Source organism: Tamandua tetradactyla, chromosome 10 (genome assembly GCF_023851605.1).
Source record: "Tamandua tetradactyla isolate mTamTet1 chromosome 10, mTamTet1.pri, whole genome shotgun sequence".
Classification (NCBI taxonomy): Eukaryota; Metazoa; Chordata; class Mammalia; order Pilosa; family Myrmecophagidae; genus Tamandua; species Tamandua tetradactyla.
In genome coordinates, this window is record NC_135336.1 from 45,315,367 (window position 1) to 45,340,698 (window position 25,332).

The 25,332-nt window shown below is 39.1% G+C and overlaps 1 long non-coding RNA gene across 6 annotated transcripts in view; it reads right to left on the reverse strand.

Annotated features, from left to right (window-relative positions):
* Positions 1-25,332, reverse strand: part of LOC143647888 (uncharacterized) — a 251,756-nt gene that overhangs the window by 212,939 nt on the left and 13,485 nt on the right. For all 6 annotated transcript variants that reach the window (XR_013158250.1, XR_013158251.1, XR_013158249.1 and 3 more), the window contains one exon: positions 23,953-24,060. This is a non-coding gene — a long non-coding RNA (uncharacterized LOC143647888). The remainder of the gene's footprint in view (positions 1-23,952; positions 24,061-25,332) is intronic.

Genomic DNA, 25,332 nt, shown 5'->3' on the forward strand with positions numbered 1-25,332 from the left:
TCCATCTAAGCATGAAAAAACAGACATTCTAAATTGAGAGTCATTCTACATGAATGACTAATCAATACTCTTCAAAAGAGTCAAGTTCATTTTGCCGGTTTGAAAGAATGTATGCACCCTAGAAAAGCCATGTTTTAGTCCTAATCCCATTTTGTAAAGGCAGCCGCTTCTTCTAATACCTATTCAGTCCTGTATGTTTGAAACTTTAATTAGATCATCTTCCTGGTTGTTAAACTGGATTGGGTGGCAATGATTAGTTTACCAGAATCCTATAAATAGGAAACATTTTGGGGAAAGCAGGAGATTTGGAGAGAGTAGAGAGGAACAACAGAGTTGAAAAAAAACCACAACAGAGACCACCACAGAACCAAGAAGTAGGGAGTCCACCAGCCAATGGTTTTTGAAGACGAAGAAGGAAATGCCTCCCAGGGAGTTGGAGAGAAAGCTAACAGATGACGCTGTGTTCACCATGTGCCCTTCCAGCCAAGAGAGAAACCCTGACCGTGATTGCCATATGCATATCCACTTGAGAGAGAAACCCTGAACTTCACTGGCCTTCTTGAATCAAGGTATCTTTCCCTGGATGCCTTAGATTGGACATTTCTATAGACCTGCTTTAATTGGGACATTTTGTTGGCCTTAGAATTGTAAACTAGCAACTTATTAAATTTCCATTTTTAAAAGCCATTCCATTTCTGGTATATTGCATTCCAGCAGCTAACAAACTAGGTCATTCATGAAAGATAAGGAAAGATTGTGGAACTATCACAGAGATTGGAGAAAATAAAGAGATACAACAAATAAATGCAATGTGAGATCCCAGCTTAGATCCTAGAATAGAATAAAGGACATTAGTGGAAATACTGTTGGAATCCAAATAAATTCTGCAATTTATTTAATAATATTGTTCCTGGGTTAGACTCTTAGTTTTGATCATTGTTCTATGGTAATATAAATAGTTAACAGAGAGGAAAGTTGAGGGAAGTGTATATGGGAACTTACTGGACTGTTTTTGCAACTGTACTGTAAGTCTGAAATTATCTCAAAATAAAAAAGTTTTTCAAAAAAATGTGATGATCACATCTTGGAATTTCTAAGTTACAAGGCTTGGAACACTGGATAAAATCAGCACACTAGGAAAACAGTTTCAAGAAGTTCAAGGAAAAGGCAGACATGACCTCACATCCAGGGATCCAAAAGGGAAAGTGATTCAAGAGAAAAAGTAAACTTTAATAAAAACAGCAAAACCATCTGAGAAATTTTTGAATCATCTTCCTGCCTCTTTCTTTCCTCCATAACCCACCAGTCACCTAATCTTATCAATTCTACTTCCTAAAGGTTGCTCAATTCTAAACATTCCTCTCTATTACTCCACAACTGTACTGGTTGGACTTAGGTCTTTCATTTTACTTAAGATTACTCTGCCACAAGTTTTTCAAGTTCTAACACATCCTACCCAATTGATGTCACCAGAGTTATTTTTCTAAAACAGAATTCTAACCATAACCCTCCACCATTCAGGAACTTTCAAGCTTATTCTATTTGGAATAAACAAACAGTTTCTCACCACTTAACCCCTCCTTAACTTCAACCTTATCTCTGTTCACTCCTCCAAGACGTAATCTACACTCCAGCAGCAGGACTAGTTATCAAGCCCAAAATACTTACCTGTTAGATCTAGGTCATTCATCATATTATTCAAGTTATCAGTTCCCTCACTGATAGTCTGTCTAGATTTTCTATTGATAAGAATGGTATATTGAAGCTTCCAAGTGTTACTGTAGAGACATACATTTCTCACTTCCGTTTTGTCAGTGTTTGTCATATATTTTAGGGCACTGTGGTTAGGTGCATATATATTTATGATTGTTATTTCTTCTTGGTGGATTGACACTTTTTTTTTGATACATAAGGTTTCTTTGTCTCTTGTAGCAGCTTTTGACTTAAAGTCTATTTTATCTGATATGAATATAGCTACCCCAGCTCTTTTTTTTCTGGTTATACTTGAATAAGATATCTTTTCTCATCCTTTCACTTTAAGGCTGTTTCTGTCTTGGGGTCTAAATTGAGACTTTTATAACGAGATATGGTTGGATCATGCTTTTTCACCCATTCTTCCAATCTCTGTCTTTTTATTGGGGGGGTTAATCCATGAACATTCAGTGTTATTACTATAAGGACAGCACTTCAGCTATTCTATCCTTTGGTTTTTATATGTCCTATCTTCTTTCCTCTGTGGCAAACTCTTTTTCAGCATAGTCAATTTTTGTGATGTTTCTAACTGATCACTTTCACATTTCTGTTTCTTAAAAAAGAAATACTTTCTTTGGGGTTACCCTGGAGTTTGTATTACACAACCTATGTCTATAGTCAACCAATTTGAAGAGATACCAACTTAGCTTCAATAGCACACACATTCTCTGCTCCCATATACCTCTGTTTCCCCTCTTTATGTTGTTTTTGTCCCACCTTTCCTCTTTATACTTTGTGCGTCCATTATAGGAAATATCACATTTTCTTGCTCAATGGTATTCTGACTCATATAGGAATTAAAGAATAGAGCTTAATATTGAGCATACAGTACTACTGGGTTTTGCACTTACCCTTTACTACCTTTACTAAGGCTGCTCATTTCTTCACTCTACTCCAAGCCACTCTCTCATGCTTTTTTCTTTTAGCCTGCAGATCTTTCTTTAGTACTACTTATAGGACAGGTCTTTTGTTAACATCCTCTCTCAGTTTCTGTTTATCTGTGAATATTTTAAACTCTCCCTCAGTTTTGAAGGATGGTTTTACCAGATAAATAATTTTTGGCTGACAGTTTTTCTCTTTCAGTACCTTAAATATATCAAACCACTGTCTTCTCACCTCCATGGTTCTGATGAGAAATCGGCTCTCAGTCTTATGGAGCATCACTTGTTTGTGACAAATTGCTTTTCTCTTGCTACTTTCAGAATTCTCTCTTTACCTTTGGCATTTGGCATTCTGATTATATGTTTTTGGAGTGGTTTATTAGAGTTTATTCTGTTTGGAATACACTACACTTCTTGGACCTGTATAAGATGATATACCTAAATGGATATTTTATACCATCACTTCGATCTTTCTCCCACTCTTTAGGGGTATTTAGGATATACCCAAATGGATATTTTAAGCCATAATTTATTCAGATATTATTTCTACCTTTTCCCTTCTCTTCTCCTTCTGGGACAGCCTTGATGTATTCTTTGTGTGCTTCGAGCTATCACTCAAATCCCTGGGACTTCTCAAATTTTCTATTACTTTCTCTACCTGTTCTTCTGACTGTATGATTTCCATTGTCCTATCTTCTAATTCACTGTTTCTTTTTAAACCATTGAATAAATATTTATTGAGTATCTATTGGGCAGTGAGTACCATGTGGGGTGCTGCAGATACACAGTTGCACAAACAAAAGAGACGTGGTTCCTGCACTTACAGAGCTTAGAGTTGAATAGCAGAAACAGAAAACAGTCAAATCTCAAATAGATATTCAATCTTCTTTTAAACTGACACTTCTCTAACATGTTCACTTTTTTTTTACTTTTTTTATTGTATAATATAACATATATACAAAGCAAAGGAAAAAAATGGTTTTCAAAGCATCCTTCAACAAGTAGTTACAGGACAGAACCCGGAGTTTGTCATGGGCTGCCATACCATAATCTCAGATTTTTCCTTCTAGTTGCTCCAGAACATTGGAGGTTAGAACGAATATATATTTTTTATCATAACTTTTTTCTTTTTTGTGAAAAATAACCCATGTACAAAAAAAGCAATAAATTTCAAAGCACAGCACAACAATTAGTTGCAGAACAGATTTCAGAGATTGGTATGGGCTACAATTCCACAATTTTAGGTATATACTCCTAGCTGCTCTAAGGTACTGGAGACTAAAAGAAATATCAATATAATGATTCAGCAATCATACTCATTTATTAAACCCGGCCTTCTCTGTTTAACTCCAACATCACCTTTGATCTTTCTCCAACCCTTTAGGGGTATTTAGGTTATGCTCAGTCTACTTTTTTCATGTTGGAAGGGCTGTCAATAATAAGGGTCATGAGATGGAACTAACTGATATTCTGGAAAGGCTGGCCTCTCTAGGTTTCAGAACTTACCTGGTCCATGTACCCATCTGGAGGTTGTAGGTTTCTGGAAAGTTACCCTAGTGTATGGAACCTTTGTAGAATCTTATATATTGCCCTAGGTGTTCTTTAGGATTGGCAGGAGTGGGTTTGTTTGGCGTTTGGCAAGCTATGATAGGCAGCAATGTCTAACTGAAGCTTGCATAAGAGTGAGCTCCAGAGTAGCCTCTCAACTCTATTTTAACTCTCTCAGCCACTGATACCTTATTTGTTACTCAATTGTCCCCCTTTTGGCCAGGATGGCATTGTTGATCCCATATTACCAGGGCCAGACTCATCCCTGGAAGTCATATCCCCCACTGCTAGGGACACTTTCACCCATGAATGTACACTGGTTTTTATTTCTGCCTGTTCAATTCTGCTGTTGTATGCCTCTAGTATATATTTTTTTCTGCATGGGCAGGCACCAGGAATCGAACCTAGGTCCCAGGCATGGTAGGCAAGAACTCTGCCTGCTGAGCCACTGTGGCCCACCCACCTCTAGCGTATTTTTAACCCCCATTGTTGTGTCTTTCATCCCCATAATTTCTGCTACATTTCTTTTTAAACTTTCAAACTCCTCTTTATGTTCACACATTGTCCTCTTAATATCCTTTAGTCTATATGAATATTTTACTTTATCTCCTTGAATTGATTTAAGAGATTTGTTTGAACTTCTTTGATCAGTTGTTCCAAATTCTGAGTCTCTTCTGAAGTTTCTGTTTGTTTCTTCGGCTGAGACATATCTTCCTCTTTCTTAATATGACTTGGGATTTTTTGCAGATAACTGAGCATCTGTTTATTTTGATGAGTTAACTCTGAAGTTCAGTTTCTCCCTCTTCCCTAAGGTTTATTGCTAATTGGCTTTGCATTAAGACTCTTCTTGGATTCTTTGTCCAAATTATTCTGCAATGTAAGCAATGTTTAACTGTTCAGATTTCCTCAGCTCTTCTTCATTTGATTCTTGCCCTGGATATGTGGTACAATTTTTATGATTGAAATTTTTGTGCAGTTGTTTCACCTGCAGGAGAAAGTTTTCTCTCTCCTGTTCTTTCTTCGGGAATTTTCATCTGTTCTGTTCATTTTTGTGCAGGATTTCCTCCCCAGCACCTAGGATTTGTTAAATTCTCTCCCTTACTCAATGCCCCCTTTTCCTTACAATTTTCAGTTCTGGGACTCATCCTGTCTTACAGTAGTTCAGTTTTGCCATTTTTTTGTTTTCTGATTTCCTTCCTGCCCTTAGTAGCTTGATGGGGTCAATCCAGAAATGTCTGTTCTGCATTTACATGGCTTAGCATAGCTTGGATTGAGTGTGCACACTTCTTGCCAACAGTTCTGCCACAGATTCTCTTTTTTTCTCCTGGAGGCCCTTTTGTATGCAGTACTTAGCAGCTTGTGTTCTGTCCTGGGTTTCTGAAGACTTAGATCTCTGTGCCTGGATATGATCTGCCATAGAATAGTTATTCGGTAGATATAACCGCTAACTCACTAATGAGAGTGGCTCCATGGTCTGCTTCTATGGCAGAAGTGACCTGGGGCCCCTCATGCTGCCTCTGTGCAAATCCCAAGCTGTCCCCAAGAATGTGAGGGAGGGGTCTGGAATGGAGGGTCTGGGATGAAAATTTCCTTCCTGGTTTTGAAGATTATTTTTTTATCTTTGATTCAGCATTTGTGGAATCCTCTTCTAGTCTCTATTTTCCTCCAGAGTTTGAACCAAGGGAGATTTGTCCTTTTATTAGTTGATTCTGAAAGGAGACTTTCCCGGGGATAACGTCACTCCTATTTCAGTTGTTTTAAACCTGAGGTGTGTGATTGTGGACCAGATGGTGCCCAAAGCCACAGCATAATCACAGCGTATCTTTCAAGAACACTGATTTTATTTGAATTTTAGAAATTAAAACAAAGAGATCCATAATACAAAATACAAATGCATTTAAAATATAAAACTGTAAAGAAATGTCATATGTGCCATAAAGTATGTCCAAATATGCCTCAAGATCTGACTGATGCACAAGCAATACAAATTCACATAGCTGTTAGGGAAATGCCAGCTCACTTTGTGCTGAGAACAAATGTGTAGAGGAGCATACATGGATGAATAGAGTACAGATGGACCTTCAAAGACCCAGCAGTTTAGAGGGAAAACAAGCACAGCCCCCTCTTAACTGAAAAATACATATCTGCTTTTGAAGGTTAAATACAATTAACTTTCTACACAAAGACAAGCATGGGCTTCCTTCCAAACTGCGGAAATATCTGTCATCCAACAGTAACATGCCAATCCTGAGAATATGATTTCATAAGTGTCCCAAATAGATGGTAGTCCCTTGGGTCTGCTCAGTAGGGAATTGCGTAGTTGATATTCACTGATAACTTTCTGGGAAGTATGATTTAGGATAAAGCTTATTTTATCTACCGAATAACTATTCTATATAAGTATGGAAATGAAAAGATGTTCTCATTAATTTCCTTTTCATATTTCCCTTTTTGACATGTATTCATAGTGATGCAGTGTGTGAAGTCAGAGAAAGAGAAGAGTGATTTGTTTCCATTGTTGAGGAAGTTGACTTATTTTGTGTGCAGATATAGATAGCAAGACCAAAGAAAGAAAGAGGGAGGCAGGAATGGAGTAAACACATAAAAGAGAGAATGTTGATTTGTAAAAACAATTGAATATATCTTGAAAGCCATGGAATTTCATAGAAACTAAAATATTCCTATTGCTACAAACATATTACCAATAAACAGAAACCAGTGATGTAGCTATACGCATAGCATGTTAGTCTACTTCATTCAAGCATGAAGACAAACTCACTCACAAGCTAGAAAAATTACATCCCTAAAGTGTTGTTACACTGCCCGTTAGAGGTACATATTGCCACAAGCTTCCTCATGCATTTACCAAAGTAATTGCTCTTTCCTCCAAGCTTCAACTTACTCTGAGAAGCACTTTCCAAATGATAGCAAAATTAAGACTAGCAAACTAGCATCCATACAGAACTTTTGGTTGCCAATGGCTCAATCAGTCTCAGCCAATGAATGAATGTTCATTCATTCAACAAAAATATTGTTTCCATGATGTGCCAAATACTGTGCTGTCTGGGACCTTCCCTAGTTCGTATTATAATAATCCATTCAATCCCCCTAATACCAGGTTCTCACTTTGCCCTTTGGATGGATGTCTTCAACAGCACACCTTACTAGTGGAGGAACCAAGGAAATGGACCATTCTATTTCCAAGTCTGCATGTTGAGCCTGTTCTGCAACCTCAGGGCTTGGAGGCTTGCTTGGACCGAAAGGGTATCCCAGCCCAAGGCTCAGGGACTAACTCGTCAGTAGCCCTCCTTCCAAATGGCTCTGTTCATACACACCAACAAATTTAAATATACCTAATGCTTATATCCATTTGCAAAAACTCCCCTAAAAGCAACTCAATAGTGGAAGAGGACATGGTGCATCAAAAATTGGCCTCAATTTTTACACATTTTCAAGGTTCTGTAGAAAGCTAAATATACAGTCTAGAGAATATATTTGTCATCTCCTTCTTGTGACTATTTGGAGTTTTTTTTTTTTTTTCTTTTTTAATTTCGTTGCTTTGGGGAAGATGCACTTGTTTTCCCTAATGCCATAGGAGCAGCTCATTAGTAGGAAATCCTGAGTAATGAATAGAGCCACTGGATGAGGAAACTTCTACCACAAGACCTTTGTTTCTAGCAATGATGCAGATATAGAACTATATCAATATTTTATTGCTAATAGGTTTGATTTCTTTTTGTTCATTTGTTTTTGTGTTTTTATTTGGTTAAATTTCAATTAGAAAAATAAGTTTAGAAGTGATGTTTGTCTAGTTCGTATAAGGATAGACCAGGCAGACTTGGAAAACTTAAAGAATCAACCCCCAAGAAATTTGGGGTTAGTTACAAGGACATAATGCTCCTCTCATAAAAAAAAAAGTGTCTCCTGGGCAAGACATAATAGATATGGTAGGAGTGAGCCCTCCTGCATGGAGGAATCAGGAAGAATTTTAGTATTGGAGAGGGAGACATGCACAGGAGACTGAGTCCTTTGCCCTCAAGCCCAAGACCTGCAGGAGTCTTTGGCTCTTTGCCTATTTGGCAGTCTCAAAAATGCCCTAAAAAAAATGAGATTTGCCTGTTATACAGCAATAGCAAGGTCAAGTCAATAAATAAATAGCAGATATGCAATAGATTATCAGGATCATTGGAAACGTGGCAAAAAGTGTCAGGGGAAGCTGGTTCTCTCAGGGCTGGCAAAGATTTCTCATTCAATGTTTTATTCAGTCAATATACATTTATATAGCACACTTTATGTGCCCGGCACACTACTCCCTCTATATATACAATAGTGAACAACGGCCTTTTTCTTCATCAAGTTTACATTCTAATTAGGGAAAAAATCAGGAGGGAAGAGGAGAAAGAAGGAACAACCAACAGCTGCCAGAAGTAGCTCTCAAGGTAGAACTCCCAAATGTGCTCACCATTCCAGCAGATTCCATCCTACCATCCTCCAGTTTCCAGTTTTTAGAAAGCCCCTTTGATTTGTGAAAGGCTGAAACTGGGTTTTTGAGACTAAAGGCTATATCCTAGTGACTTCCCAAAATTCAGGTTACCATTTTGCGGCACTTCTCTTGAATCCTGTTCTTAATTTCTGAGCTTGCTGGGTTGTATGTCTCCACATTCCCCTTACCCAGTTTCCTGCAAATAACAGTAAAAATAGTGGAAATTGCCATAAATTTTAGGTCCATAACTACTGAGGCTTTAGAAATTGGTTGACTTTGAACAGATTATTTAACCTGAGGTTAGTCATATGTAAACTATTTATATATAAATATTCATTTATCTCTGTATAATGAAGATTACTTCATTAAGCAGAGATAAAATGAAATGAATATAGAAAATCTGTAGACAAGTGTTTGCACATGGTGGCTGCCTCTGAAATGCACATTTTGTTGGTTATTATTATTGTTGTTGTTGTTGTTCTTCAGTTCCTTCTCAACAAGTCAAATTTACTCCCTGAGCCAAGGCAATATGCATTTGGAGTTGTACTAGCCCCAGAAAGTGAGAGGGAGTTATCCTGGAATCTACACAGCTGGGTCTATCCAGATACACCCACAAGAAGATCTATAGAGTTTTTAGTGGCTTGCCCAAGATTACAAAGTATACAAATGCTTTTCCAAGGGGTCTGGGAAATTATTCCTGGAAATTTATTTACAAACTTTCTTCTATGGATATTGAATTTGTAAGTGTACTGCATACCCAAGATTCTCAACAGGTATGGCTGAGTTTATAATCTAAATGTGCCCCAAATCATCCCAAGCTGCCCCCAAATAATCCCTGGTAATTGGACAATAAGCAGGGGCACGTCATGGACAGATGCAGCAGTCCACATGGCACAGGGCATCTGTTTTAGGGTGGATGGGGTTTAAACATCAGCTATGTAGGAGCAACATGTGAACAAAAACAGAAAGATGGTGATCTGAAGTGTGCTTGGGCTCTGGGACTTACGGGCATCCAGGCTCTAAGAATCCTCCATAGATGCCTCCGTCATTACCTTCTAGTACCAAAGGAAAATTACTTGGCTGTTGGGGAACATAGAGAAGAGCAAGTTAGGTTTCTAAACATACATCACCTAAAAAGGCAGAACAAAAAGGCCCTTAGATCTATTGAGGAAAAAATAGTTGAAGGAGAAAAGAAGCAAGGAGGAGAATAAAAAAGAAACAAGTAGATGAGATCCACTTAGATCAAAAGGTAACAGAGAATGTCCATGGGGGAAGCTCAGAGTGCCAGGGAGGAAGGAAGAATCAACAACTTTCACCCCTGGCAAAGCTACTCAGAGAAAGGGAGATCTAGAGAAAGTGGGTGGGTGCATGGGTGGTTCAGGCGTTGAATGCTTGCCCACCATGCAGGAAACCCAGGTTCAATTCCCAGCCCATATACCCTTTCACCCCAAAGAAAAAAGAAAGAAAAAGGCCACCTTAGATTTTGTAAGAAAAGGTACAAATTGAGTAAACTGCAGCAAAACTACCACTTACACTTTTATAGAAGGCACAGATGAGAACATAACCCAGAAATCTAAAGTCCTTTCCACAATAGAGAAAGATTTAGGAATGAAAGAATGACCAAACCTTGAGGCTCAGTGAGGCACAAGTACTTAATATTTTACTATCAGGTTAGGGAATATGGGCAGAACAGCCTGATCTTTGCAGCCTGTTGAAGGAAAGCCAAAAATGATGGTGGCTGGACTGCAAGCTCCCGGGACCCTAAGAATTCAAAGACCCAGCCTGGCTTGTTTTCTCTTTGGAGCTGGATGGAGCCCCAGCAGCTGTGGAAGCCTAAGTAGAAGGAAGGCTATGAATTGTGGGAATTAATGATGACTCATGAGATGGTGGCTAGGGTTCTCAGACAGCATACTGTGGGATTCAGACATGCCTGATTAAGTTTAGGAACCTGAAAGAGCAGGTTGACTAGAAGCCCATTTCTTGGGTACCAGAGAGGACTCTAGCTCTCTGTCAAAGAAGGAGCCATGCCTGGTGACCTCGATGAGTAATGAAGACTTAGTTATCTGAAGGGACAGATGATGAAAGTGAACCCAAAATAATGATTGTGACTCTGATTCATCTCCAGATAGACTCATGTTCTAGACCTACAGAAAAGAAGGAGACTGTAAGGGAAAATCTGATAGAGGGGTTTAAAACTCAGTAAGACCCTGGGGCACTGGCAGTACAGCTTTGAGGCCTCACTGTCAGAGTGCAACCCAGAAGGGCAATGGAGTTCTCTCATTTACTACAGGCCACCCCATGGCAGTGGCTTCTCAAGGGCTCCAGAGGTGGTCAGTGCCTAGAGGACATAGAAGGACCTGGCAGTGAGGACCTACAATAGTTACATGGCTTGGGGACACAGGAAAGACAATCCCTATCAACAACAACAAAAATATTCAGGAGCCCTTTGTAAGGAATGTGAGAAGAGGAAGGGCTAGCACCAGTGTAATTCCTGCTAAAATAAGACAATATCATGTGGACCTGGCAATCACATGGCCTAGATTCAAATTCCAGTTCGCACTAACTGGCTATGTGACCTTGTGCAAATGGCTTACTAACAACTCTGGGTTCAAATTTCCACATCTGGAAAGCAGGGATAGCAGCAGGACATACTCATAGAGTTGTGAGAATTAAATTAGTAAAGAGCTTGAAAGAGTTCCTGGCACATCTCAACTGCTCAACAAATTTAGGGTTTTTTTTTTTTCACTGTTATGTGGATCAATGACTGGTGATGTCTAAGAAAATAAGTGGAAGACACAATTTTCAAGATTTTCTATCACCAATTTCAAGCCCACTTTCCATAATAAGACTTGAAGGTGTTTCTGAGACCTCTTTTGGGGTTCATTGATGGGTTTGTATATGTACCTCCTGTTCCAAAATGCACTTAAGAAAGGTTACAGTGAGATATATGTCTCCCTTGGTAGCTGTTCTAGCTGTTCTGTGCTAGCTGCACAGAATGCAATATACCAGAAACAGAATGGCTTTTAAAAAGGGGAATTTAATAAGTTGCAAGTTTAAAGTTCTAAGGCCAAGAAAATGTCTCAATTAAAACAAGTCTATAGAAATGTCCAATCTAAGGCATCCAGGGTAAGATACCTTGGTTCAAGAAGGCCTATGAAGTTCAGGGTTTCTCTCTTAAGTGGAAGGGCACTGGGCAAACACAGTCAGAGTTTCTCTCTTATCTGGAAAGGCACATGGTGAATGCAGTCGGGGTTCCTCTCTCATCTGGAAGAGCACATAACGAACACGGCTTTGTCTGCTAGCTTCCTCTCCTGGTTTCCTTTTTCATGAAGCTCCCTGGGAGACATGTTCCTTCTTCATCTCCAAAGGTCGCTGGCTGGTGGACTCTGCTTCTCGTGGCCCTGTCATTCTGCTCTGCTCTCTCTGAATCTCTTCCATTCTCCAAAATATTTCCTCTTTTCTAGGACTACAGCAAACCAATCAAGACCCACCCAAATGGGTGGAGACATGTCATCACCTAATCCAGCTTAGCAATCACTCTTGATTGAGTCACATCTCCAGGGAGATGATCTAATTGCAGTTTCAAGCATACAGTACTTAATGGGAATTAGAAGAAACAGCTGCCTTTACAAAATGGGATTAGGATTAAAACATGGCTTTTCTAGAGTACATACATCATTTCAAACCAGCACGGTAGCCAATGCCAAATGGGACCACCGATGAACTGCCCCTGCCAATCAAGGTGATAAATGCCACAATATTGCCTCAAACAAGGTACAGTGGGGCTCTGGCCTATAGTCTAAGATCTCCTAAAAGAGGAAATCATTGTATACCATCTCTTCATTCAACAGCCCTATTCAGCAGGTTCTTAAAGCCTGCACCAGTGAAGGACAATTAACATCAGTTACATCAGCATTAATGCAAAAGTCTTGCCAATCGAATTACTGATTATATATGTAGAATGGAATAATCATATGGTAGGAATGTTTGTGTTTTTGTGTTAGTATGTTTCATAAATAAAATAAATTAAAAAAAATAAAATTGCACAAAAAAAGGTCTTAACAATCAAAGCCCAATCCTAACATCATTTAACTAATGAAAAATGCACACAAGAGCATGGACAATTGCTTTGCTGTGATTGTCTTGACCAAGATGTTTTACTCAATGTCAACACCTTGGAAAAAAAAGGGGGGGGGGGGCAGGTGGCAGGGAAAAATTCCTAACCACTACTGCTAGGACCTTGACGAATAGTATTTTTTTAAAAACAATTCTTAATACTGGCACCATATAACTGACATGTGATTAAGGTGCAACTAAAAAGAAGGCCACTGAGAGGACTTAGCCATGCCCACACATCATTTACAAAAATGAAGCTAAGCAATTGCACTCCATCAAACACAGGGACTATCCTCTAAAGGCAGCCAGATACCCACTACCATCATAAACATGAGCCCATCTTAAACACTAAGACTTTCACAACACTTACAAGGCTTTTTATGTTCCGGGTGTAGAACATCCCATATCTCTCACTGTCATTACAGCCTATATCAGTTTGCTAAAGCTGCTTGAATGCAATATACCAGAAAGGGATTGGCTTTTACAAAGGGAATTTATAAGATTACCAATTTATTGTTTTAAGGCCATGAAAATGTTCAATTTAAGGCAACCAGAGAGAGATACATTGACTGAGAAGAAAGGCTAATGGCATTCAGGACTCCTCTGTCACATGGAAAGGCACACGATGATGTCTGCTGGGCATCTCCAAAATGTCTCTGGCTTTCTGTGTGTCCTTGCTTGTTCCTCCCAGGCATTTCTGTCTCTGAGCTCTTTCCAAAATGTCTCTGCCTTTTATCCTCTCATAAAGGACTCCAGTAAAGGCAATTCAAGACCCATCTTGAATTGGGTGGGTCACATCTCCATAGAAACAACCTAATCCAAAGGTACTGCTCACAATAGGTCTGCCCCAGCAAGACTGGATTAAAAGAGCATGGCTTTTCTGGGGTTCCTAACAGTTTCATACCAGCACAGAGCTCTTCTCAAAATCATGTGTATATCTGCTTCTTATCACTGCGAAGAGCCTAACAATTGAAACAATAGGCCATTTCCCAAGCAATGCCTTTGACCCACTGGGAATGAATTTTAAATTTGGGGCCTTGACTACCTCCCAATATGCCTCTTGGAATCCTTGGACTCAGTATGGCAAATTTTGGCTGTTTAATGGGCTCTTAAAAATGGAGATGCTCACAGGGCTACAACTGATCAGCCTGCACATGCAGTGTCCTACAATGCCAAGGGTGAGAGAAGATTCCCAGCAGGAACTCAGCACGGCCACCAAAGCCTCACTGGTAAGGTAGAAATGGTACCAACAGGAGAGGACTAAACCTGACAACAGGGCCTTTCACTACAGTATGATGTGGCTTACCCCATGCTCAACCCCTTGTCCATAGATCTTGAGATGCTGTGATGATGCCCCATTGCCCCTCCTTTAGCCAAGTCGGGCACTCATTGGGACCAATTGTCTGGCATGGAAAGGGAGTGGATGTATATCATTGATGGCAACACTATTGTTGTATGCAACGCAGTTTGCTGGACAGCTATAGCATATCACCTAACCTCAAATACCCCACTTATCCAAAATGTTTGTTCACTGTCTGCACAGTTTGCAAAGCTGGAAGAAGTCGAGTTAGTCCTCCAGGAAGTTCTGGGCTGCCAGTGCCTAATCTCCAAATCTTCATTGATTTTTGAGCAGCAGCCAAAGGGCTGGCAGGGGATCAGGCCAATGGAAACAAAATAATTTTCTCATAAAGAAAGGCCCTTATGGGGAATTCTACATTTGAAAACAGATCATAACCTCATCCATTTCCACACATGCTCAACTCACCACACCAGAGTCACTATTCAATGGCACTGCCAATAAACGACCTAAAATTCATTCTAAATGACACAACATATCCACCAGGCTCAGAGACTGCCCACTCAGGCCACCCAATCTTTCCCTACCAGCTGGTGGTCTAGACCCATAGCACCTCAGGCCTCAGGGCTTCCTGCCCTGGGGAGTGGACACATAAAAAGGAATTGCCTCTAGGCCCATCATTGCCCAAAACAATTACTAAAGGCTGTGACTCTTGGTCCAAAACCAAACATTGGCATCACACAGATGGGGTCTGGTTCTACAGGCTGGGGTTATACGCTTCTCTTGGTGCCATATTAATTACATGGGACCACTTCAAGTGAAGATCAGCACTACCAAACCAAGCAGTGAAACTGTCTGTGTCACCTCTAGAGGTGGAGAACAGCTACATCTAAAAACGACCTCCTTTTGCACTACCAGGAGTGCACATCACCCATGGAAGGCAAAACCCCCAGGCTGGCAAACCCCAGACACAGAACAAGCCCTGAAAGACAGCACCATGCAATCCCCCAGCAAGGAGAAGATACCACCAGGTCTGGCTGTTATGATACAAATAGCAGCCCTGGAAGCTTGTTCTCATGACTGGCACAATGTCAGTGTCCGCGCTGGCTCTGGGTATTAGTAACTTTTCTGGAGGGAATCCTATGCTTTACTTACTTACCCACAGGACCTCCCAATGCAAGCCAAGGATGCTCAAGCAATATTCATGTAACCATAAAATTGTACCCAGGGATGGGACAGAGATTTCTAGCTGTCGCTCCTCAATCACCTGTCCAATCATGCTTCTGAGCATGGCGTAGGGCCCAAAGTGATCTAACCTAGAAAAATCGAACGAGTACACTGGCAAACACTGCATAAATGATTTTTTTCCCAGGAATAATCTAAATAAGATTCTCATACAGAATTAATGGCTTCATGTGCATAAACAAATCAAATCTACATACCAAACGTATTATTTTAAGACAGAATCTTAGATAACAAAGGGGGCCTACAAAAAAAAATTTAACACCCAATTGGCAGATAAGTGTGCACAAAACATACTCTTCCTGTGGAGGGAAGTGCAGGAGGTTGTGTGGGAACATGAAGCCAAAGCCTTTGCTAAGTGCATCCTGCCTTTGCTAGGTGCATCCTAGATGACCATCTAAAAGTCATAGAGCCTTATGACAACAGTCATTTTTAAAAACCTACAGAGATATCATGACAAGTGCTGCCCAACAGTATTAAAGCCTATGACAAAATTCCCCATCCTTTATGAATTGCTACTTGGGAGGGATACCCACCCCTGGTTGGCCCCTGTTGGTCACCTCTTCTCCTCAGATGACTCTACCTCATCTCAAGAGTTTGTCACTAGACTTTGCCTCTGGTCAAATCTACCACAGGAGATTTGGACTATACAGGACTTATAGTGCTGTTTTCAGCCCTGGACTCATACTTGGAATTATATACCAAGAGATTGCCAACTGCCTGCCCAGGGAACCCATGTAGCACTTCAAAGCCTACAAAACCATAAGCCACCTCCTCCACAATTGTGAATTTGTCGGCTGGTCAAGGAAGTGGATATCTGTGCTATGACCTGTCACATATACATTGACAGACAGTTCAAGGAATGTCCAACATAATTTACAAAAGATGCTACAGCTATGCACATTATTAATATTACTAACACCTTTGTTAAAATGTATAATTCCTCTCAAATCCTCACTATCTTCAAGTCCGCCTGGGACCTTTTCTTATGACTAAGTCCCACTACCTAGGGAGCCTGGCTCTGCCAGGCCTTCCAGCTACTAGTAATAGGATTAGTTTTAATTATGATTATGGTGCCCTTATTTAGGTCGACCTTTCGAACCATAATGTACAGCTTAAATATGTCCTTAAGTATCTCAACTATTCAGGCCCTAAGCATCTTTAAAAATGATGCTGAAGCACAAGAAGGTGGATTGCAGTGGCATAAAAGAAATTATATTTGGTATCTCATCATCCTGCCTGGCCTAGTTGTAAGTTTCCCTTTGCACAGCCACCCTAGTTAGCCCTGCCCTGGGCATAACCACAACTAGCAGGGCCTACCTATATCTCCTTAGGGTTTGGGTGATAACAGCCACTCTTAGCTTCTCTGAATGGCCCCTGATGTTTTTTTTCCAAACAGCCCTTGCCCTTTTAAGCTACATAATTTATGAGCAAGGCCTGTATCTCCATAAAGCTGGATAATAAAAACCTGTCCTCAGCTTCTCCAAATAGCCATTGGCATTTCTGATTTTCATGCCATATAGGTTGAAATTTCTAGTCCCCAGTATCCACAGGAAACCCTCCCTCTACCCTGTGGGCCACAATTAAAGCAAGAGCCCAGGACCCACAAGTACTCATTCCTTCTACTCCTCAATGGACCCTCACAAAAGCCTAGGCTAGGTAAGTCAGGCAGGCACCTCCAGCACCCTTATTCGCCCCCTCTGGGCCTTTGATCCAACAAAGCTGTCCTTGCATGCACTTTCGGCTGGCTAGCTATCTGTGTTTGCACCTCATCACCCAAAGATCTTTCACATGGCGTCCAAAACACTTCCCCCCTATACAATCAATAATCAAATCCTGTGCCTTTGTCCTAGTGCCATTTCTTGTATGAATTACCTATTTTCTCTTACAACCCTTCATCTGGCTTACAATAATACCCTGGAAGTAGAATAAATGTCCCTGGATTCTACTCTATCCTCCATATACCTCTTGTTTTGCACTGCAACCACGGTGATTCAGAAGCTTAGATTTTTAAAACAGCAGGTGAATTTCCTCTCTGACTGAACATTCATTGATTCACAAATCAAAAGCTTTGGCTTGCTTAGTGTGATGCTGAAAGAACCACAAGTAGTGCACATCTCTTGACACCGTATTCTCAGTCTTCCATAGTTCAGGGTTTTGATTCATGTCCCTACACCACTTTGGATAACCTTATGAAACCCCAACAAGGAGCCAACTCAAGATGAGTCACAGGCGCATTGACTCAGACAAGAACAAGATGTCTCTGAGTGAAAGAAAACAGTGATAGAGTGTGCGCCAACCACAGGAAACCGGAAGCAGGAATCACCACGAGGGCCAAAAGACAGTCATGAAACAATATATCTGCCAACTACCAAATAATCTCTCCAGGTTACAAATGAATTAAAGTAGAGTCTGTCCTCTCAGAAAAAAAACCTCTAGTGCCTTAAGTAGGTTTTCTTCTCTGATCTCCTTAAATAAGTTTTCCTTTTTGAGATGAATGATTTAAGTATTCCTTTGGGGCAGGAACTTCCTAAGCTTCTAGTTTGAACATTTTCATATAGTGCTAATGGAAGTATAAACTAATACAATTCTTTGATAAAACTATGAGATATGAATCTCAATATGTTCATACCTTTATAGGTAATCTCATTTCTTAGACTCTTTCCTAAAAGAACCAGAAACAAACAAAATGAAGAACCCAAATGTCTAGCTGTAAAGATGTGGTTTATTAAACCAGTGTATGGTGTACAGCCAATAAAATGATGTTTCTGCAAAATATATAACAACATGGAAAATGTTCAATAATGCTTACAAATTGAAAAAATTCTATATACGTCCCACTCTTTAAGTTTTAGTTCTGCCTAGTGACTTCCTTCCAAAAATTGCAGTATGAAAAAGGGGAGAATAGTAACTTTACAGTGGAAAAACGTGTGCTATTTCAGTCAGTTTCAAGGTCAATACCAACATGATATGATGTGATAAAAATGGTACTTTACCTCTGTGGTCTGTCTTCAAAATCTCTTAACCCTAGCCTAATTATGAGAAAGACATCTGAAAAATTCCAGTGAAAGGCATCCTACACAATGCAAAATCATTATTCCTCAAAACTTGTCAAGGTCATCAAAAACAAGGAAAGTAAGAAGTATTTGCAGGGTCCCCTTGGGGGAATGGGGAGAAGGGGGGAGGTGTTCGATTTTCTCATTTGGAGAATTTCTGTTGTTCTTGCAAGCAGTGGTGACAGCCAAATCAGTGGGCTGAGCCCTCAATCTTGGGGTTTACATCTGTGAGACTTGTTTCCATAAGGGGTAGGCTAAGCCTACTTGAAATTATGCCTGGAGTCACCCCCGGAGAACCTCTTGTGTTGCTCAGATGTAGTCTTTCTCTCTAAGCCAATTCAACATGTTGACTCACTGCCTTCCCTCCTACATGGGACATGACTCCTGGAGGTGTGGGTCTCCCTAGCAACATGGGACAGAAAGCCTGGGATAAGCCAGGACCTGGCATGAAGAGATTAAGAGAGCCTTCTTAGCCGGGAGGGGGAAGAGAGAAATGAGAAAGGATAGAGTTTTGGTGGCTGAGAGATTTCGGGGTGGGGAGATTATCCTGGAGGTTATTTTTATGCACTATATAGATATTCCTTTTTTAGTGTGCAGTGTATTGGAGTGGCTTCCAGTAGACTGATTCTTAAAGACAACTGTATAAAGATATAATGTTTACAATGTGACTGTGTGATTGTGAGAACATCGTCTGATGCTCCTTGTATCTTGGGTGTGGATAGATAAGTAAAAAATAGGGATAATATTAAATAAATAAATGGTAGGGTGGAGAAAAGATAAAATAAGTTGGGTGCATGGAAACGCTGGTGGTCGATGAGAGGGAGGGGTGAGGTATGTGGTATGTATGAGCTTATTCTTTATTCTTTTTATTCCTTTTTTCTGTAGTGATGCCAATGTTCTAAAGACATGATCAGGGTGATGAATGCACAACTATGTGATGATATTGTGAGCCACTGATTGTACACCATGTATAGAAAGTATGTGTGTGAAGAGTCTTCTCAATTAAAAAAAAAAAAAAGGAAAATTTGAGCACTAATTATAACGTGGTATCCTGGATGGGAACAGAAAAAGGACATTAAGTTAAAAAAATTAATATAAATAAATTATGGACTTTTTAAACCATGGTTCATTCATTGTTGGAAAAAAAAAGCACCTATTTTGGTTTGCTAAAGCTACCAGAATGCAATATAATAGAAATCGGTTAGATTTTACACTGGGATTCATTAGCTTACAATTTATGGTTGATAGGCTGTGAAAATGTCCAACTCAAGGCATCAACAGGATGAAACCTGGACTTTGGAGACAGGCTACTGGCATTGGGAACACCTCTGTCATATGAGAAGGTACATGGTCAGCACCTGCTGGTCTTTCTGGGGTTTTGTTGCTTTCAGCTATGGCTACTCTGTCTCTCAGCTGCTCTGAATTCATCTCTTGGATTTTTCTGTGTCCTTTATCCTCTTTAAAGGCCTCCTGTAAGGGAATTAAGACCCACCTTGAATGCGATGGGCCGCATCCCAATTGAAATAATCTCATCAAAAGGTCCCACCTATAATAGGTCTGTAAAGAAATGGATTAAAAGAACATGGCCTTTTCTGGGGTACATAACAGCTTCAAACCAACACAGTACCATACTAATGTGAGATGTTAATAATAGGAGAAACTGGGTGTGGGATATACAGAAATTCTCTGTACTACCTTTCCAATTTTTCTGTAAATCTAAAATAGATCTAAAAAATATAGTCAATTTTTAAAAATTCTTATATAGGGTAGGATTACAATTATATTTTTAAAGGAAAACAATTCTTCATTATTAAATATATAAATAAAAGCCTTCCAAAATGATAACAGTGGCTGTACTTGGGTGGTAGAACCTAAGCAATTGTTTTCCTTTCCCTGATATTTTTATAGACCTTCCAAATTATCTGTCACAAATATCTATTGCTTTCATAGTGCAAAAACATAGGCCTAGAAGCATTAAATAACGTCACCAAAGCTACTAAGCTAGCAAGACACAGGGCTGGGATATGAATACAAGATGTGCAACTCTAAGTCATGGGTTCTTTCCATTATCTTGGACAATTAATCTCTAAACCTCAGCTTCCCCCAATAAGAAATAGGAATATGAGTACAACCTGCTTCATACAGCCATTATAAGAGATTAAATGAAATATATATGTCATATAGACTACAGGTTGGCATTGAATAAATGCTTAATAAACACTGTTGTTGTTGCTGCTGCTATTATTATTATGCATATATTTTATCATTAATGTTATTAATATTATATATAATATTCTGCAATTATAAATCTTGGAACTTGCTACATTTACTGATGATATAATACTCAGGTAGATTGTTAGTGATGATCATGTTTTGTGCCTCTTATAAAGTATCCTTTTAGTACAACTCCCTAGAATCCTATTAACCATAAAAAAAACAAAAATAATAAAATACTGACAATAAGACTCAGGTCTTTCCCTCTCTGTGTTCCACATGCAAGAAGGTTGGATATTCCTTCACTGGTGAGTGCATGATCAGTGTCATTAGTGTGTGGACTTCTTCCTGTGGTTTTTGGCCTGATAAGTCTATTTGCACCTAGATACTGTATAAAGATGTATTTGCACCTAAATGAAAATTCTTGGTAGGGATGGAGAGGGATTTGGCCACTCTTCTCAGAAGCAAGAATATACTTACAGAGAGTATCTTTTAGAAAATGTGAGGGCAAACCAAGTAGTAAAAAGTCGTAGATGGCACGAAATAGAACCTAAGTGGTCTGTGAGAAGGAGTTACCATTTATTTACCAAAGAGTTTGAATACACGAAGTTATTTGTACCCTAATAAGACTCAATAATGAAAATCATTTAACTTCCTATTAGAAACTTGAAGTGAAAATCAGTGGTTTTAAGCCTGGATTTTTGAAGTCAGACATAAGTTACAAATTCAATTTCAACACGGTTTCATTCTAAGAACTCAGGCAAATTCTTAGCTATAAAAGCCAAATGGAAAACAAACAAATAAATAAAACAAAAAAATAAATAAATAAAATTTTAAAAAAAGAAAGAACAAAAGTCAATTGGGAAAAAAAAACACAGATGATCTCATTTCATCCTCCTAACAACACTTCAGATAATTGTTCCTTAGAATTTTTTTCAGATAAGGTCCACGCACTGAAACCTCTGAAGTGATAACTGCTTGTTTCTTAGCTTCCAGTTGTGGTGAAGTCTGTTTTACAACTCCGTTCATATTTTAGCTACAACTTCAGCATTCTACCAGCCTCCCTATTGATTTTTTCTGTGTCTAAATGGTTAAGAGAGTATCCTTTCTTGTTTTTTGTTGCCCTAATAATTAAGATGATGTAAAAATGCAAATATGTAAAATTTAAAGATTGTAAACGTGTATGTATTTTTTTAAATAAAATTTTAAAACTTAAAAAAAAGGTTATTGGGAGGATTCGATGATGTAAAGGGTTTAATGTGCACAAGAAACCCAATAAATGGCATTAGATTTTGGACAATTTATTGAATTCATAAAACAGTATAAAGTTTCCCATCATTCCATATTACCCTACCTGCTACTCCAACATTAGCTCAGATTGGTGAAAACCAGTGATCCTTTAACTGAATTCCCAAGGAGTAGCCTCACTGAAATAACCTTGCAAATGTAATCTAGTTCAAGGACAGTTTTCTCAATAGCAAATAAACCAAAGCAAAAGGCCTAGGACCTTTGAAATTAAACCAACTGCTCTTCTTAGGCTGATCAAGATCCAAGGACTGAAGTAACAGATAATTATTATTATAAACACATGAGTTACATCCAGAGCATGCTAGAATCAGGTGGAGTGAACAAATTCACTTGGTTTAGATGTGTCTAAAAATTACAGTAAATCACAAAGCAATACATCTTGTTGAGATGAAAACCAGCCAACCAAAAAATTACCCATTGGAAAAAATATCAAAAATTAAGAAAGTGAATTATCCCAATTGAAAACTGGATCAAACTGGAAATAATTTAGAAGGATAAAAGGGATCATTTTCTAGAGACACTATCGCAATCATTTTCCATGATGCTTTCGTAAATGAAGACTAATGACCTATGTTGTCAGTTCAGTGGCCTAAAGGCAACTCTCTGGGCTCTCCAGCAAAGTTTACTTGAGGAGTTTTCAAAAGCATTATTTACATCTCAGCTAGAAGTACTGATTAGAAATTAAACTATGACTCATAGAATTAAACAATCTATCATAAATCACTGGCTGCAATAAGCAAAAGCACAATGGTTGCAGTCATATCACAGAGGTCCTGGTTGGTGGAAACAAAAATGACTTTGCACCTTCTCCTCCCTTCCCCAGAGCTCCAGGAGAGGTAAGCGTTCCTTTTATGTAATAGGTTCTCACACTTCCAATTATGATACAGTGAACTGATTGCATAATAGCACCCTTAACATTGAAGTCAGTCTAACTTTGTTTTTGCTTCTAAAGGGTGTGTTTGTTTTTCATTCTAACCCAGGACAATGCATGTTTGACTTGAGTTGTATCCACTGAATGCAGATCACTCATTTTCTGCTCTATTTGTGAACACAAAGAAGGGAAGTGAACTTACCATTGAGAATACCTTCGAGTTAAATATTTGAATATCTTGTTTTGGAAGGTTGCGTTAATATGGAATTGTTTTTCAATCATTTCCCAGGTGAAGATTAAAACTCTGGGTTCAAAGGGGCAAACGTGACTCTTCAAGTCTTTTGGGATGTCTTTTCTGTAAGTACGCACATGTGGGAATGAGATAACCCAGGCACTTTGAACAAAGTTGATGGAAGGATCTGTATCAGGATGCACAGGTCGCATGTCATCGGCTCCACATTCCCTTTCTGCATGCATTTCCACCTGCCAACAGCTCTCACGCTCTGGCCCTCTTGGCCAAATCCCTCTCCATCCCTACCAAGAATTTTCATTTAAGTGCAAATATATCTTTATACAGTATCTAGGTGCAAATAGACTTATCAGGCCAAAAACCACAGGAAGAAGTCCACACACTGATGACACTGATCATGCACTCACCAGTGAAAGAATATCCAACCTTCTTGCATGTGGAGCACAGAGAGGGAAAGAGCTGAGTCTTGTTGTTAGTATTTTATTGTTTTTGGTTTTTTTATGGTTAATAGGATTCTAGGGAGTTGTACTAAAATAGAGGCACCTGTGTAGCAATAAGAACTAATGAATCACCTTGGTTAGGAGAATTACAATGAGGGAGCAATTCCACATAAAAGCCAGAGAGATGTACAATGTCAAAATAAAAAGAGACAAACAGAGGGAAGATGAAGGACAGGATAAGAGGTGTTTCCAAGAGTGAAATCAATGAGAAACCTGGAGAGAACACTATAAGTAGCCACAATTTAGGGCCATAACTTGATGAAGCTGTGGATAAAGTCAGGAAGTATTTTTGCCATAATCCTATGAAAGCTCTCTGGAACAAGAATAGAATTTTAAAATAGATATATCTCTTGAACACTTACAAGATGATAAACCTGAAACATGAAAAGAGAAATGCAAAATTAAATGGAACTGAGCTACCATTTCTAACCTACCAGAGATTGGCATAAATCCAAAAGTTTGATAGCACATTCTGATGGTGAGGTCGTGGGGAAGCAGGCACCTTCATACATTCCAGGTGGGAGGGTCAATTAGTGCAGTACCTATGGAGGGGAAATTTGACATTATCTATCAAAATCACAAATGGCCTAGTAATCACACTTCCAGGAATTTATTCTCAGTTATACTTGCAAACGTTAGAAATTACATATGTACAAGGTTATTCATTTCAACATAGTTATAATAGTAAAAGGTAAGAAACAATCCATATAGCAATCATTAGGGTACCATTTAAATAAACTATTTCATAAAATGGAATACTAGGCAGCTATAAAAAGGAAAGGTGAAACATTCTTTCATAGAAAAATAGCTTTAGGTATAGAACAATATATACAATAAGCTCCTTTTGTATAAAAAGAAGGGAGAAGAAAACAAGATATTTGTATTTGTGTCACATGGGGAGACCCAGAAAACTAACAAAAACTGATGAAAATAATTATCTATGGGGAAGGATGGAGGTGGGAAACAGTAGACGGTGGATACGGATGGGAGGGAGAATCTTTACCATGCACTTGCTTGTAGCATTTGTTTTTTTAAGGCCTCTTAAAAAAAACTAGTTATTTAGCTAAATAAATGAATGTCAAAAAAAAAAGAAAGAAAGAATAAGAAAACATTAAATTCTAACCTCACTGTACATAGAAGAGAAGTGAAATGACAACCTAAAGTCCAATGACAGTTTGCGGCAGAGCCTGCATTAGAACCATGGAGAACCAGGCCTCTGGGGGAAGGAGACTCAATAGCACTTTGGTAACCAAGTCATCAAGGGCAGCAGGTGGCCAAGGACACTGAAATCTATGAATCTGATATTCCTTAGCTGTCACTATTTCTCATTGCTAAATCTATTGACATTGGACTGAAATTTATCTTTATAGTGTTTCACTTCTAATTGAAATTGCCAAGACATGTGACACTTACATTTTTAATAAGGAACTAAATTGCTAAGGACATGGAATAGACCAGACAAAAAGTCTCAGGAATAATAATGCAGAGTAAGAAGCTAAGAACTGAGGACCTGAGATACCAATCTCAATTTAGAAGCAGTGAAATCCCTTTGTCAGGACCTGGACAAATTTCCCTGTCATCAACCAGACTGTTGCATGGAGCTAGCAAGTGGCCATCACAGCAGGGCTCCCTTTGGGTTGTGATTTCCATAGGCTGCCCTCCTCTTTCTCTTCACCTTTATTCATATCTTGGTATCATTCAGCGAAAGTTTTGTTTCTTTTGCTAAATTGTCCATTTCTGGGGGTCAGGGATGACGTCTTCTTCACCTTGAATGTCTTGCTCTGCCCTGTACCCTGCACAGTATCTTGAACCTA